This window comes from Echinops telfairi, unplaced genomic scaffold, assembly GCF_000313985.2.
Source record: "Echinops telfairi isolate 266 unplaced genomic scaffold, ASM31398v2 ScPeMD7_7457;HRSCAF=8495, whole genome shotgun sequence".
Classification (NCBI taxonomy): Eukaryota; Metazoa; Chordata; class Mammalia; order Afrosoricida; family Tenrecidae; genus Echinops; species Echinops telfairi.
Window position 1 is genome coordinate 36,218,214 of NW_022111357.1, and position 14,693 is coordinate 36,232,906.

The 14,693-nt window shown below is 41.4% G+C and overlaps 1 protein-coding gene and 1 pseudogene across 1 annotated transcript in view; one reads left to right on the forward strand and one right to left on the reverse strand.

The window, feature by feature from the left end:
* Window positions 1-621: 621 nt before the first annotated feature.
* Window positions 622-14,693, forward strand: part of LOC123522689 (arginine-glutamic acid dipeptide repeats protein-like) — a 315,019-nt gene continuing 300,947 nt past the window's right edge. The window contains exon 1 of the mRNA XM_045299211.1: window positions 622-1,127. The gene's annotated coding sequence lies outside the window, so the exon portion shown is untranslated. The remainder of the gene's footprint in view (window positions 1,128-14,693) is intronic.
* On the reverse strand, window positions 6,014-6,797 carry LOC101641837 (annotated as a pseudogene).

Sequence of the window (14,693 nt, forward strand, 5' to 3'; positions counted from 1 at the left end):
ACACACCCCCTTCCCACCCCTGCCCCACGAGCCTCCTGCGTTAGGAATCCGAGTCTGAAGCGACTGAAAAGCGAATTGTGATCCAGGCAAACACGAGGAGAGCAACTGGACTCCGCACAATCCAGCCCCTACGGAGTCCCCGGCCCCGCCCCGCCCCGCCAGGCGCTCGGATTCAGCGCCTGGTCCCGGTCCCTGTGCGTGCGTGCGTGCGTGCGTGCGTGTGTGGCGGGGGCGGGGCGTGTAGGAAAGCGACGTTGGTCCGGGTCGCGACCTGAGGCGGGTGTGAAGGAGCGGATGGGCCACATCCCTCGGCGGGGAACCCAGCTGTTCCCCTAGAGCCCGGGGCCACAGCCACAGAGACACTTCCCCACAACCCAACCGCCGCCTCGGCTCATTTTATTAAAAAGAGAAAGGGGGGAAAAAACCCCAAAAAACCACCTCTTCCCTCAGCCCGCCCACCGCCCATCATTGGCCCGGCCCCCGCGCGGGTCACGCCGAGCTGAGCCAATGAGGAGGCGCGATACTGCGAGGTGGGCCGGACCCGAGCGCAGAGTGGGCGGTGGGTCGGTGCAGCAGCCCCGCCGCGGCTCCGCCACCATCGCGGAGGCGCCGCTGCTCCCACAGACGCTCGCGAGTCGCCCCCCGCGCTCTTTCACCTCCTCTTCCTCCCGCACGCCCCCAGACGCTCCCCTCGGCCGGCTTTCTGTAGCCGTCTCCTCCTTCCCCCTTTTCTTCCCCCCTTTCGCCTCCCACATTGTCTGCCTCATTTTCTCCCCTAGTTGAGGGTGGGGGGTGGTGGGAATCACCATCATCCTCCGGGAGACCCCTCGCCCTCAGGAAAAAAAAAAGCAACAACAAAAAACCAGACATGAGCCTGGGTGCTTGTTTCTGAAGGCTTTGCCCCGCCCAGGAGGAGAGAGGGTAGTTTAAAGTCGCATTAAAGGTCACGGCAGGGAAGCCCCCCCACCCCCTACAGCCCTGCCCCTCGCGTCCCAGCGGGCCGCCCTCCTCGGCCCTGAGCCCGGCCGCCCGCAACCCTGCCCGCGGCCCTCCCGCCCCGTGCCCTCCACTTCGAGGAGCTGGGCCACAAACACCCCTATATTGATGGTGTAGCGCATTAGGGGAAGGTAAGTCGCTAAGTTGCCTGCGCCGTGCTGGGAGGTGTGCTTTTTGCCTCCCCCAGCCTGGTTCTGGGGTGTTGGGTGGGGAGAGAGGGTCGGTGGTGAAACCCCTCTCCCAGTGTGATCTGGAGAGAGAAAGGCTGGAAAGAAGCAGTACAGGTCGAGTGAGGCCAGGGCAGGCAAGACAAGACGGCTGTGTTAGGAGGGGGAAGAAAGGACTGGAATCTCTTTGCTCCTGTCCCGAGCAGGTCACTGCCCTACTTGCCTTCTGACCCCTGTTTTTTTCCTGGCTGCCTATTCATGCTCTGGATGTACTTCCCTGAGGTTCAACTGTTTTATGGGACTAAATGACTGGCTGAACTGGGGGAGGAAGGAAAGTCAAGGATTACAACTGTAAATATTGTTTGTGGATTTCAGGGGTTTTGTGGGGGAGGATTTTTAAAGTCTTAATTTTTACACTCGGGGGAGATTACCTCTTGGCATTCTATTTCCAGTTCTCTGCCCTGTTAGATTAGAAAAGAGTGAAACCCCGGATCAATAGAATTCTTACAATTATGTCTTAATTCAGCTTTCTGGAGGAGAGTGACTTTTTTTTTTTAAGTTTATGGTTATGGAAAGAAGATGAGAGGTTGTGTGTGTGGTGGTGTTGCTTCTAAAGTGGTTGTCTAAGAAGTTGCTGAAAGGAAAACAAAATGATTCATTGTTGAATTGTCATTTCCCTCTGTCTCCTTTCCAAGATTTACTTATAATTTTTCTGGATTCCAGACTTCAAACATTGATTTAAGCTATATGTGTCCTTGAGAGAGTCTGGGTCTAAATGTTTCAGTATGTGTTGCTATTTTAAGGTACATTTAGAAAGTAGTTTTATATGATTCCTGAAATAGCTTTCACTAAAGCAGTTTTTTTAAATACAAAAAGGTAACTAGTCAAAAGGAAACTTTGTGAATCACAAAACAGACATTTTAATGTAACAAATTAGTGCATCTTATCTTTGGACTTGAAACAGTTTAAATAATTGTTTTCTATTTAAAGAGAAACCTTTTTGTCTGAAGTACACTGATTTCTTTCCTGAGGCTGTTGGGGGAGGGGAAAGAGGATGGATCTATACAATAATAAAATCATCTTTGGGTAGCTGTCTCCTTTCATGTATTTGGGTTGTTGAGTTAATATCACTGTAAATTACCAGCCAATTTTGATTTTGATGGCTTAGGGTGGGTTGAACACTGGCTTCCACCTCTCCCTGTTGTTGAGGTAGAAGGGAAAAGAGGCAGACAAACACACACACACACACACACACACACACAACCAGGCTGAGGGCTCATTGTTCTTCCATACACACATTCATTCTCCCCCATATTTGGGACTAGGTTTGCACAGAAGGACACAGCTCTTTCTGGGAGAGAGGAAAGAAGATGGGGGAAGGAAGGTGCTTTTCATTTTCAGCTTGCTTTAACCCATCTCTTGTCTGGTCTCTTTTGCAACCTTGCAAGAGGCAGAAGATTACATCGGAAACTAAAGGCCACTCAAAAATATGTTCAGTCTCCTCTCCCCCACCTCTCTTCCCTTTGCAGCCCTGGTGTCTGCTGCTCTTGTTTTTTGTACAGATAAAACCCCACATTGTATGCTGTGTGTGGCCTGATACTCAGCTTTCCTATTGCTCATTGCCCCTTACTTTGTTGGGCACAGTGGTTTGTTCACTTGGCTCCTATTGTCAAGAATGTGACCTGGGTTTTCCTTTCTAGGTAGAAATAGGTTATCTCAGTTATCTTGGAGTTCAAGACTATAAAGATCACTCATATTTCAGGTTATTATTTGGCAAAATGATGTGTATGTGTGGTTTCTCAGTTCTTGATGATGGTGAGGTATTTTGGTTATTGAGCTGTCAGTGTCCTTTTTGTTTGTTTTAAAAATAAGAGTTAGAAGAAAAGCTTTGGTTTTCTGCTTTTGGGTCTTGTATGTAGAGGTGTCTTTGAAAACTGGACAGGGAATGGGCTGGGAGTGCCCACATGGCTTAGCCCTCCACCTTGGGCTCAGGGTGGAGGCTTGGGGGGTGGGAGATAAGGATGGGCTATGGAATTGCACCTTCTACTGGTTAATTGCTTTGAAGGATGGGGGAAGGGCTTAACCGCTGAGGCTTAATGATTTTCTTTTGAAGGCAGTGGTAGTGCCTTTCTGCAAATGCCACTTTCCCTAGCTGCTAACACAGATGCCCTTTGACGGTTATGGTTGCATCAGGGCTTTATTGCATTATTGACTGTGTCCTGACATTAATTTGTTCTATTATCAGAAGTATTTACACATTGTGACTTCCCAGATCTCCTTTGAATTAATACTCTTTTCATCTTACATGAGAAATAGAATTTGTTTTCAAAACCAAACCAAACCAAAGTAAGGGGTTCATTTGCATTCTGGCTTTGGGAAGTCTTTTTTTTTTTTTTTTAAGTTTTTGCTAGGCTACTAATAAGTCCTAGACATCTATCCGATGGAAAAGAAAATGCTGGCTCTGGATAGTTTTTTCATTGGGGTTGAATACCCAGCCTAAGAGTTGTGGGTGTGGTGGTGTTTCAGTAATTTTGCAAATGTGATAGTGTTGTTTTCAATAGTTGTAAAAACAAAATTAAGCTTGATAGAATGTCTCATTCTACAGACTCACTCCTCCCCACTCCCAGGTGACTATCAGAAGGAAGTATGTATGATGTAGACTAGCGGTTCTTAACCTGTCTGTTGTGATCCTTTTGGGGGTCGAACAACTCTCTCACATGGATCGCCTGATTCATAACAGTAGCAAAATTACAGCTATGAAGTAGCAACAAAAATAATTTTATGGTAGGGGGGTCACCACAACATGAGGAACTGTATTAAAGGGTCATGACATTAGGAAGGTTGAGAACCACTGATGTAGACTAACATTGAAAAGGGCCAAATTCATACCCAGAGGCTTCTAAACTAGGGCAGTTTCAGAGACAATCATTGGATAATTGCTTCAGAGGATTTTTATTATCACATATCCTGACCCATCTCAGTTGTTTTTCTGAAATGATTTATTAGAGAGGAATTGGAGTGCTAAGAGGGACTCAGGATGTACGATAAACATCTGTCCCAGACTGGCTACTGCTCCTAGAAGTGTGGTTTCTGACTCATTTCCCAAACTTAAAATGTAATCCCTGAAGTTGTATATTTTTCATAATGATATGTGAATAATTAAAGTGGGAATAGAGTCAGGTAATTTCAATCCAGTATACTATCTGCCAATGTTTTGTTGAAAGGAAACTGGAGTAACTGAGAACCAATTCACAACAAAAAGGTAACCCAAATCAAGAAATAAAATACATCTATTTTTCAACTTTGATTTATTAGCCAAAGTTTTAAAACAGTAATCACTGTCAGGTTCTGCAATAATTGTGCATAATAGTGAACAGATATTTTACAGAATTGTGCCAGGTGCTGTAACACACACACACAATTTATGCCCTCCTAAAAGGTTATGTAGTGGAGCCCTGGTGGTATAGTGGTTACACTTTTGGGCTGTGATCCACAAGGTTTGAAGTTCTGAACCATCAGCCACCTTTCTACGCCTGTAAACAGTTCCAGTCTCAGAAACTCACAGGGGCAGTTCTACTCTGTCCTATAGGGTCCACATTGATTCAGTGGCAGTGAGTGTGGTTTTTTAAGAAAAGGTTATGTATGTTGAATATTATTAGTGATTTAGTAAGCATCCATTACTTTTAAAATTAGCTTAAAATCTTTAACGTCCAATTCAAATCTCAGTCATAAAAAACAAAACATTTAAGTAGTAAAAAAATTGTATATACCAAGTTCTTTTGGGAAAAGCATGCTTTCCTACTAACAGTTTTTGGCAGCTTCTTTTGCAGATGATTTAAAGGTTAAGATAGCAGAAAATTCAGATATTTAAGTGAGTCATTAGTGTAATCTAGCGTGAACTTCATTACACACACCCACCTTGGAACAATATACTATTGTCTTACATAATCAATTTCTGATGCTATTCTACTCTAGTTGATCAGAGACTTTGTTAACAGCCAGCAATTCAGCTTGAGTTGCATTTAAATGATTGTTAATTCTATGTAGATTCATGATTATTCCAAAAATATACCTTGTCTTATTTAAATGTGAATTTGTGGGTGAAGCTTGTTGTCTTATGTTTGGTTTGTTTTCTAACAGAGTTCTAGGATTTTATTTTATTTATTTATTTTTTTGGAAACAATGCACCAAACACATCAGCATTTATTATTTTTTAAGCAAATGACAAAGACCCATTTTATCAGCTTTGCTTTTAAACCTCAGCTTAACATTACATATTTAAACAATGTTCAAAACTTGCTAAGCTGCCAGCTTTCATGCACAACTAGAAAATATCCTTAATTTATATTAAACCAGAACTGTATTACCATTAAAGTATTATTATCTTTCACTACTCAATACTGGGGAGAAAAACGAAATTATTTTTGTCGGAGATTCATCCTGGCAATGCTAACTTCATAGCAGACTGAAACTACTTGGCTCACATTTCAAGCAAAATGGGAAAAAAAGCAGGATTCATGCTGGTGTTAGTATACAATTTTCTCCTAACTCTGCTAAAGAATCACTGTTCACCGTGGATTAAGTTTAATAGTAATAATGAAAAAAGCAAAGTGCATACATAAATTTACAACAATTTTAAAGACAAAAAAAAGGTCCTATTAATGTGGTCCCAACAATAAACTCAAAAGTCTATGACAAATAGGTGCTCAGATGAGCATTTTATAAATACTTTAGATTAGGTACAGTTATACTGAAAGTAGAGTTCATTTGAAATCTTCAAAAAAAGTTCCTGTTTATCCTCAAATGGTACTTGTAAGAGTTTAACATTTCTGTTAAATGCGTGCGTTGAATTACTTGTTATCCAAGTGTAGCAGCTGCTCCTTACCATTTATAGTTAAGGACTTTAACTGGCCATCTTCTTCAACTTCTACTGTTTCTTGACCATTCTCAACAGTTCTCTTTGCTGTGATTTTTCTGCCATTAATTATTTTAGTAGAAGTTGATATAGATTTGAAGTTGCCCATGCCACTACCACCAAATGATGTAGAAGAGAATGAAGTAAGGCCACCATGACCCAATGAACCAAATGATGTAAATCCTGTATCAAAAGCAGGAAATCCACCTCCAAAAGATGGAAACCCACTGAAGGTAGAGAAAAAGGATCCTGTGCCTCGGCTTCAGCTTGCACGAGGGCCTCTGCGATTCCCCCAAAATTCTCAAATGGGTCTTCAAAAAAGTCAAATGGGTCCCTTCCACCAAAAACATCATCTGATAGACATCATCTGGATTATGGAATGTGAAACCAAACTCAAATGGACTGTCAAAATGACTTCCACCTCCACCTCCACCGTTTAATCCTTCTTTGCCACATTTGTCATAGATGTCCCATCTGATAACACCTCATATGCCTCAGCTACTTGTTTGAATTTCCTCTCTGCTTCCTCCTTATTCTCAGGATTTTTTATCAGGATGCTACTTCGGTGCCAACTTACGATATGCTTTTTTAATATCCTTGGGTGAAGCATGTCTCTGCACACCTAGAACTTCATAGTAATCTACCATGTTTTAACAGATTGTTGGAACAAGTCCCACGGAGGTTGGCAGCCAGTGGCAGGGAGGAGGAAAAGCTGGGCAGTGGAGCCCGAAGTCTCCTCTCAGTTCCTGCACGGCTGCTACTGGTGGAGGCGGTGGTGGCGATTCCTCGGCTTTCCTTTCTCTCCTATTTTATTTTTTTATGTATGAGAAATGAACATTTAAATAGGTGTTAGATAATTGTTAAGATTGTTAGCCTTTTATTTTTTTTCACACTGCTAGCGTTTTAATAAACATCTGACCACAAATAACCCATGCCAAATAAAAACATATTTACTAACTGGAGTTGAATTGGAATTGTGATGTATGTAAATAACTTGGTGTGCCAAGGTAAGCTAGGTCACTAGCCCAGATACCCACTGCCTTTGAGTCAATTTCTACTCAGAAGAACCATATAGGATAGAGTAGTTGGCCTCTGGTTTTCCAAGATTTTAAGTCTATAAGGGAGCAGACAGCTTCATCTTTCTCCTGGTGAGTGACTGGTGACCTTGCGGTTAGCAGTCAAATGCTTAACCCAGGCAGATAGTACTTTTAACATCATATTTATGTTTTGAAAATGACTTGTTTCTGCCAGTATAAAATAGCTTCCTATTTACAATTTAAGTGTGATTCCCCACCCCCTCATATGATTACATTACAATGATGTAATTGATCTCTACTTCATAGACCACTTGGCATTTAAGGAATGTTCATAGCTTATTTGCCTTGGGCTTTTTCATCAGAAGCTGAAATCATGTCCTAATTTTAAACTAGTTATGCATTTGATTTCTTAGGGTTTAGTTAGTCCTATTTGTGAGTCATTAGTGTAATCCAGCTGTGAACTTTATTATACATAGTGGGTTATGCTATAGGCTGTTAACCACAGGTCAGCAGTTTGAAACCACCAGCTGCTCTATGGGAAAAAGATAAAGGCTTTCTACTTCCATAGATTTACAGTTTAGGAAACCAACAGGGCAGTCCTACTCTATCCTATAGGGTCACTGTGTTAGTCTGGGTAGACTAGAGAAACAAATTCATAGACACTCATATGGGTATAAGAGAGTTTTATATAAAAGGGTAATTATACATTAAGAAAGCAACCCAGCCAGTCCCAAGTCCCTAAGTCCAATGTTAGCCCCTATGTCCGATACCAATCTATAAAGTTCTCTTCAGACTCAACGAAACACATGCAATGAGGCTGAATGCAGAAAGATCACAAGTCAGTGGGTTGGAAGTGTTGTAGATCCAGAGGCATTGTAAGCTTCTCAGCGCTGGCAGGGGTCTCCACCAGGTCCAGGGTTTTGGCTACATCAGGGTTGGTCCATGTGGCTTCTCCACAGGGATGGCTTGCAGGGAGTGAGTCCTGGATCTTGTCAGTAGAGGGTCTCCAAGGAAGTCAATCGAGAGAGAGAGAAGTGTCTCTCATCTTCAAGGAGGAAAATAGAGAAATCCCCAGAATTCTCAGGAGAAGGCCATGCCCACACAGAGGTCTCATTGGCTATCTATGGATTGACAGGCTAGACTCCACTCTTAATCCTCAAATTGACACCAGATTATGTAACTATCACAGTCACTATAATTCGGAATCAACAGATGGCAATGAGTTTGAGTGAGTTATCTTCCAAGTAATTTTCCAGTGGAACAGAAATGTAAACCTTAGTGTCAAACCTCCTGAACAATAGAAATACCAGGTCCATCCTGGCCCCAGGGAACTAGAATACTGTTAGAAGTAGATTATTCTATTGCTTCCTCACAAACAGGGCTTTGTGGAACCATACACTATTACCAAGCCTGCTCATGGCTATCCATGCTGTGTATAGCAAAAGGATACCACATCTAAAAGGGAAAATTTACATTGCGGACCTAGACTAACCTGCAAGAGAACTGACAAAAAAGCTTGGCCATGCAACATCTCTGCATAATCTTGGAACAACAGGGGAGACCACCTTCTTACAAAACCCCTTTCTAGCATACAGGGTCATGCAGATGTACTGTCTCAGGTTCTTAGAGGTCTGATGCTGACACCTAAATTCTTTGGGGTTAGCGAGGTGGGGTGGCAGTGTCAGTGACACTCTACGTGTGTTGAGAGATCAGTGTCATGGGATAGTGTGAGCAGGTGGGAATGTGGGCAGGTGTTTACATGTGGAAACCCAGAGATGGGGCTCTTGAAAACATTCCTGCCGCTGGCAGAATCTGATCACACTGGGTGAGAAGATCCACAAGTCAAGAGCAGCTTTTTCATTCTTACTGGGATGCATAGACTGGAGCCACTGATATACAAAGAACTTTGATTTACGGAAACTCCATTCAGGTGAATTTCATCTGGATGCTCTTCGTTAAATTCAGAGCTAGCGTTCTATATGTGTGGCTCACTGAATATGACCCAAAGAGGTATCAGTCTAATATCCTACACTCCCTGTTGGCTTACCACATAAGGCGGTTCAAGATGAACAATAATTACAATTTTTTTCTTAAACGGAAGGGTGTGACTTTCCCTCACAAAGGTGCTGAACCATCTAATAGTGCTGGCTCATCTAATCCTCCACTGTGAACTCAGCTGTTTGATGACCAGTTTCTTTGTTTTATTACTATATTTCTTCCACTTCTATTAAAACCTTTGCATCTTTATTAAAACTGAGAATGAGTGAGAGAATGAAAATATCTGTAGCTGTTAGCAATCATCACTGTTGGGTAAGGCTTTGGAGTCAGGCCATCTCATAAACTACAAATCATCTCTCCAGATGAGTTAACCCTTACCTAGGAGTCCCCTCTTCAAGCCAGTTTGGATGGAGGTCACAGAGGAGCTGAGGGCATGGGAGGCACTCTGAACCTTGGCATTTGGGAAGGGAGTTATTTTTCTTCTGTTATGTCCTAGCATGTTTTTGCCTCTCATTTTCTCTGACATCTCTTGGTGTGGTTTTTGTTGCTTTTCCTAGCTTATTCTAACAATTTATTTTGCATAAAGAAACCACATAGAGATCAGAGTCAGTTATGAATCCTGTTTAGGTGAGATCATTTTATTGCATTTTTCTTTTCCTACCTCTCTCTCTACCTGTCTGCCTATCTGCCTACCCAAGTCAGTGTTTCCCAAACTATATTCATAACATACTTATGTACTGTGGGTGTTTATTACATACTGAAAGTGTTCTGAGGTTAGATAAATTTATAATGTATATTAGTGTCTTAAAGGCTCAGAAATACCCTGTAATATAGGAATTCACTTCCCTCCACTCATAGTAGCCCTTTCTACCTATGTCTTTTTCATGGGATAATGTTCTGTAAAACACAGTTTGATAAGCACAATTAACCCTTTCATACCAATTTATTTATTTTGGTGAAGTAAGTTCCTAGTGTAATTACCATAATGCTGTGTGCTAAACTGCCAAAATAACTGCTTTTCCTGCCTGGTACATATGTAAGGTGACCAGATTTTAACATTGGTAAAGCGGGACAAAAGCGGGACACCATTGATAAAACTCATATCCTGGCGAAATAGCCACATGGCAGCCGAAAACCGTATACCCTAGCTTGTCGTGCATTCTTTCCAAAAATCGGGACTTTTTAAAAATGCCATGAGACGTGGGAAAAATTCTTAAAAATCATAATGTCTGGTCACCTTATACATATGCCATTCTTTATCTTTGTTGCCTCAATTAGCCTTCCTTCCAGCTCTCAATTAAATAACTGGTTTTCTCCCTACTCTAGTACCTATGTCCATTTTCAAGGTTAAATAATTTCATTTTTGAACAACTGCAGTCAATTGTGCAAGCACTGGCAAAAATCTTTCAGCAAATCAACGTTAGGCTAAACTTTACAGTTATTAAAGATGGACAGTTTTCTAGAAGGCTAAGTTCTATAATGACTGTCACCCCAAACTACTACCATCGAGTCAATACCAAGACATAATGTGACCTTGGGGCAAAGTAGAACTGCTTCCTGTGCTATAAGTCTTTCCTGGAGTAGAATGCCTCATCTTTTTTCCCATTGGGTGCCTGTTGAGTTTGAATTGCTGACCTTTTGATTAGCAGCCCAGTGTATAATGTTCTATGCCACCAGTCTCCATATCAGTATGGCGGGAACTATTAAAAGATAAAGTTAAGTATTTTAGAGACACAGAATACCATAATAGCTATATTAGATGTTTACAAAATTTAGTCTCTTAATACAACAAACATAATCCTGTAGGTGTTTAGGAGTGGCTTACCTGGGTGGTTTTGGTCCAGGGTCTCGAGGTTGTAATGAAGCTAGGGCTGCAGTCCCCCAAAGGCTTAACTGGGGTTGGAAGATTTGCTTCTTAAGATGGCTCACTCACAAGGCTGTATGCAAAAAGCCTTGCTTGCTATTGAAAGAAGGCCTTGTCTCCTCCCGCATGGACCTTTCCATAGAGTTACTTGAGTGGCCTAAAGACTTGACATTTTATTTCCTGTAGTGAGTGATAAGAGAGAGGAGATAAAGCTCGGAGGAAGCCTCAATGTTCTTTGTGAGTTAGTCTCAGAAGTCACACCTCATCACCAAATCAAGTCAGTAAGCCCAACTCATTCTCAAGGGGAAGAGGAGTATTTAGAAAAAAAAAAAAAATATTGTGTACCCACCACAGAGGTTCCAAGGACAGACGTAGCGATTATGGGAAAAACAAACCAACCTTTGCTTAGTTATCTTGCTTTTCACTGGTACTTAGAGGAAAATAAAGGAGCTCTGGTGATGTAGGCGTAGTAGTTGCCAGTCCACAGCAATTTGAAACCACCAGCTACTCTGAGGGAGAAAGATCAGGCTTTCTACTCCCTGATGGACAACCGAAAAGTGGGTGAAGGGAGACCTTGGACAGTATAAAACACATACTTCCATTAAAGTCATTTCTCTGTAGGGAAGAGAATACCTGGGACCATCAAGGAAGAAGAGTCACAGTGGAACATGTTTGAAATCATCTCTGTAGCGGAGGCCAAGACCAAAGACACTAGAGACTCCAGCTGGAGACCATAAAAAAAAAAAAACCAAACCACACCAAAAATACTCACTGCCATTGAGTTGATTGTGACTCAGGAGGGATAGAACTGCCCTGGTGGGTACCGAGACTAAATCTTTACAGGAGTAAATAGTCTCATTTCTCTTCTGCAGAGTGGCCAGTGGGTTTGAACTGTCGACATTGTGGTTAGCAGCTCAATGTGTAATCCACGATGCCACCAGAGTTTACACTTATAGAGCAAAGGAGCCAGAGTAAGTGAGTCACGCTGAGACAGCATGAGGGAGGGACAATACCTCTAAGACTGTGAGACACTGAGGTAGAGTATCAAGCATACACAGTGGCCCCTGAGGCAGAAGCCAAAGAACGATGTGGTTGAGAGTCTGGGCACAAGACATTTGGCCTCTGGTTTAGGAGAGGTGCTGCTTGAGAATCAGTGACTTTATCCTTACTGCTTACTAATCCTGAATTGTGGTATCCTTTTAACTTCTCTAATAAACCCTTTTGTTGTAAGTGCTTTATGGCCCTTGCAAGGAATTATCAAACCCAGTAAAGAGGTGGAATGTCACGGGAGGAATGGTTGGTGTCTGAGTAGGTAAAGAAGGATGGAGGATTGTCTGACCTCTGCCTCCAGGCAATAGGCATCGGGCTGGTGAGGAGTTGGATTCTTTTTCTCCCTTTTGAAGCCAGAGAAGGTCAGATCTGGCTTCCAGTTGTTAACTTAGTTGACCTCATTCCATAGTTTCCTTTAACTTCTGTTAGCTTTCAACTGCCAGATTGACAAACACAGTCCTAATTTCTTTCCTAGATACAGACCCACGTCAACTTCTGCTTTGGAGCCAGTGCTACTTGTCGGTCTTTTCAGGCATTAAGCATCAAAACATCTCAAACTAGATTTGTTCACTCTTAAGTCATTTGCTTCTGAAAATCATCCAATTAAAATCCAATGGATCAGAACCTTGCAGCTTTTCATCGCATTGTGCATTGGATCACCATGAGTTGGAGGCAGATTTGACAGCAGTTACCACCACCACTACCACCACCATTATTCTATTGTAGCAAGGTACTTATGAGCTCTCTAGACTTGGTCCCCAGCCTGCTGATTTATTATTAACTCCTTAACTTTAGGTAAGTTGTTTACTTTTCTGTGTCTTAGTTTTCTCATTTATAAAATGAGGAGAATAGTAGTAGTAACCTCATAGGCTTATAAGGACCAAAGTAATGAATATGTATAAAGTGCTTCAAAGTATCTATTCAATAAGCATTAGCCTTTATTATTATTACTGATTTTTATCATCATTTTCTAGACATCTTCCATGTTTTCCTGTCTGTGAGTGAGAATCAACTTGATAGCTACTAACAACAATCGTACCAACGCAAAAAATTTGCTTTTCTTTAAATATAAAACATGCTGCATAAGAGCACATGATGCCAAATGAATGACATAGAGTAGGAGTCAGCAAACTTTTGAGATGGAAAAGTCAATTCTGTCCCTGACAACAATTTAATTCTGGAGCCAGATACATATTTTTTTACAAACATGCAAACATCACTGTCTGAATAATATCCTTAAAATTTTTTCAATTTTATTTCAGAGCCATATGTATGTACCCAAAAGAGTTGCATATGGCTCAATAGCCGTAGTTTTGCCAACCCCTAACATATACTATATAGAGAAATGGTAAGGTTTAGGATTTTAATAAATGATCAGTATAGCATGGTTTAGCTGATGTTATTTGTAATGATCTGAAAGAGACTTACATAAGTAGAACATTAATTGGCTATTGACTAAAGTACCACTGCAGAACTGTCTACTAAACTGGCTTGCAGCATATTGCTTAAGCTCAAGGCGTAGGTTAGGAATCTTTTTTCCTTTTAAATCTATCTTTCAGGCTGGCTACTTAAAAAAACCCAGTTAATAGTTTTTTAGTATGTATGTGTGTGCGAAAGAAACAAGAACAAGAGAGCAAACCCTAACATAGAGGTGCAAAAATTTTAGTATGTAAAGTATAACCAGAGTCCAAACCCATAATGTTAGTAGTACCTTCTTTAAAGGGCGTTCAGGAGGGCGGAAGATGAAGAGAGAGGGAAGTGTCTTGTTGGTTCAGGTTCAGTTCTAGTAAGCTTGGCATACTGGCCTGTGAAAATAACAAAAGCCCTCTGTAGTCTGACTTTTCCTCCAGGGTAGTTCCTAGGGCTTGGGAGGACTGGGAAAGCTCTTTTTATGTTCAAATTAAGGATAAGGCTATCCTTTAAGAATACAACTAAGAAAAAATGACTTGTGCTGAATTAAGATTTGCCATTTGGAAAAGCCACCTACCATTAGCGATGGCTACTGTGGCCTTTGGTAATAACGAGTGTAGTCTTTGGAGAGTATGATTCTCTGATTCTGTTAGCAGAGCAAAGCTGAAGCAAAATCATATTGAACTCAATCTGAAGCAAGAATGTGACAACAAAAAAGGGATGATTAATTTTGGAACCTAGAGAAGAGGTACCGAGTGTGGCACCTAGAATCTGCAGCAGCGAATATATTGGCTCTCCTGAAAGCTCCGGGCGTTGGTGGGGTGGGGTGTGTGTGTGTCATTTCAGTGTGCCTTGGGCACACTGAGGAATGCAGTAGTCATTTTTTTTACATGCAATTCTTTTATTAGAGACAAGTAATTTGATTCAACTTCTTTTATAGGTTTTTTTAACCTTTGTCATATTTACTACTTTTTTTAACCTTTATCATATTTACTACATCCATTGAGTGAGTAATTATTTTTTTGTCAAGTAATGAATGAATAATATCATGTAGTGTTGTCGAGGTAGATTCTAATGGAGATTTGATCTAAGACATGCTCAAGCAGTTTTTGTCAAATTCTTTAAAAAATTATTTTATTTTAATAAATCATCTTATTGGGGGCTCTTACAGCCCTTATAACAATCCATACATCAATTGTACCAAGTACATTTGTACATACGTTGCCATCATCATTTCCAAAACATTTTCTTTCAAC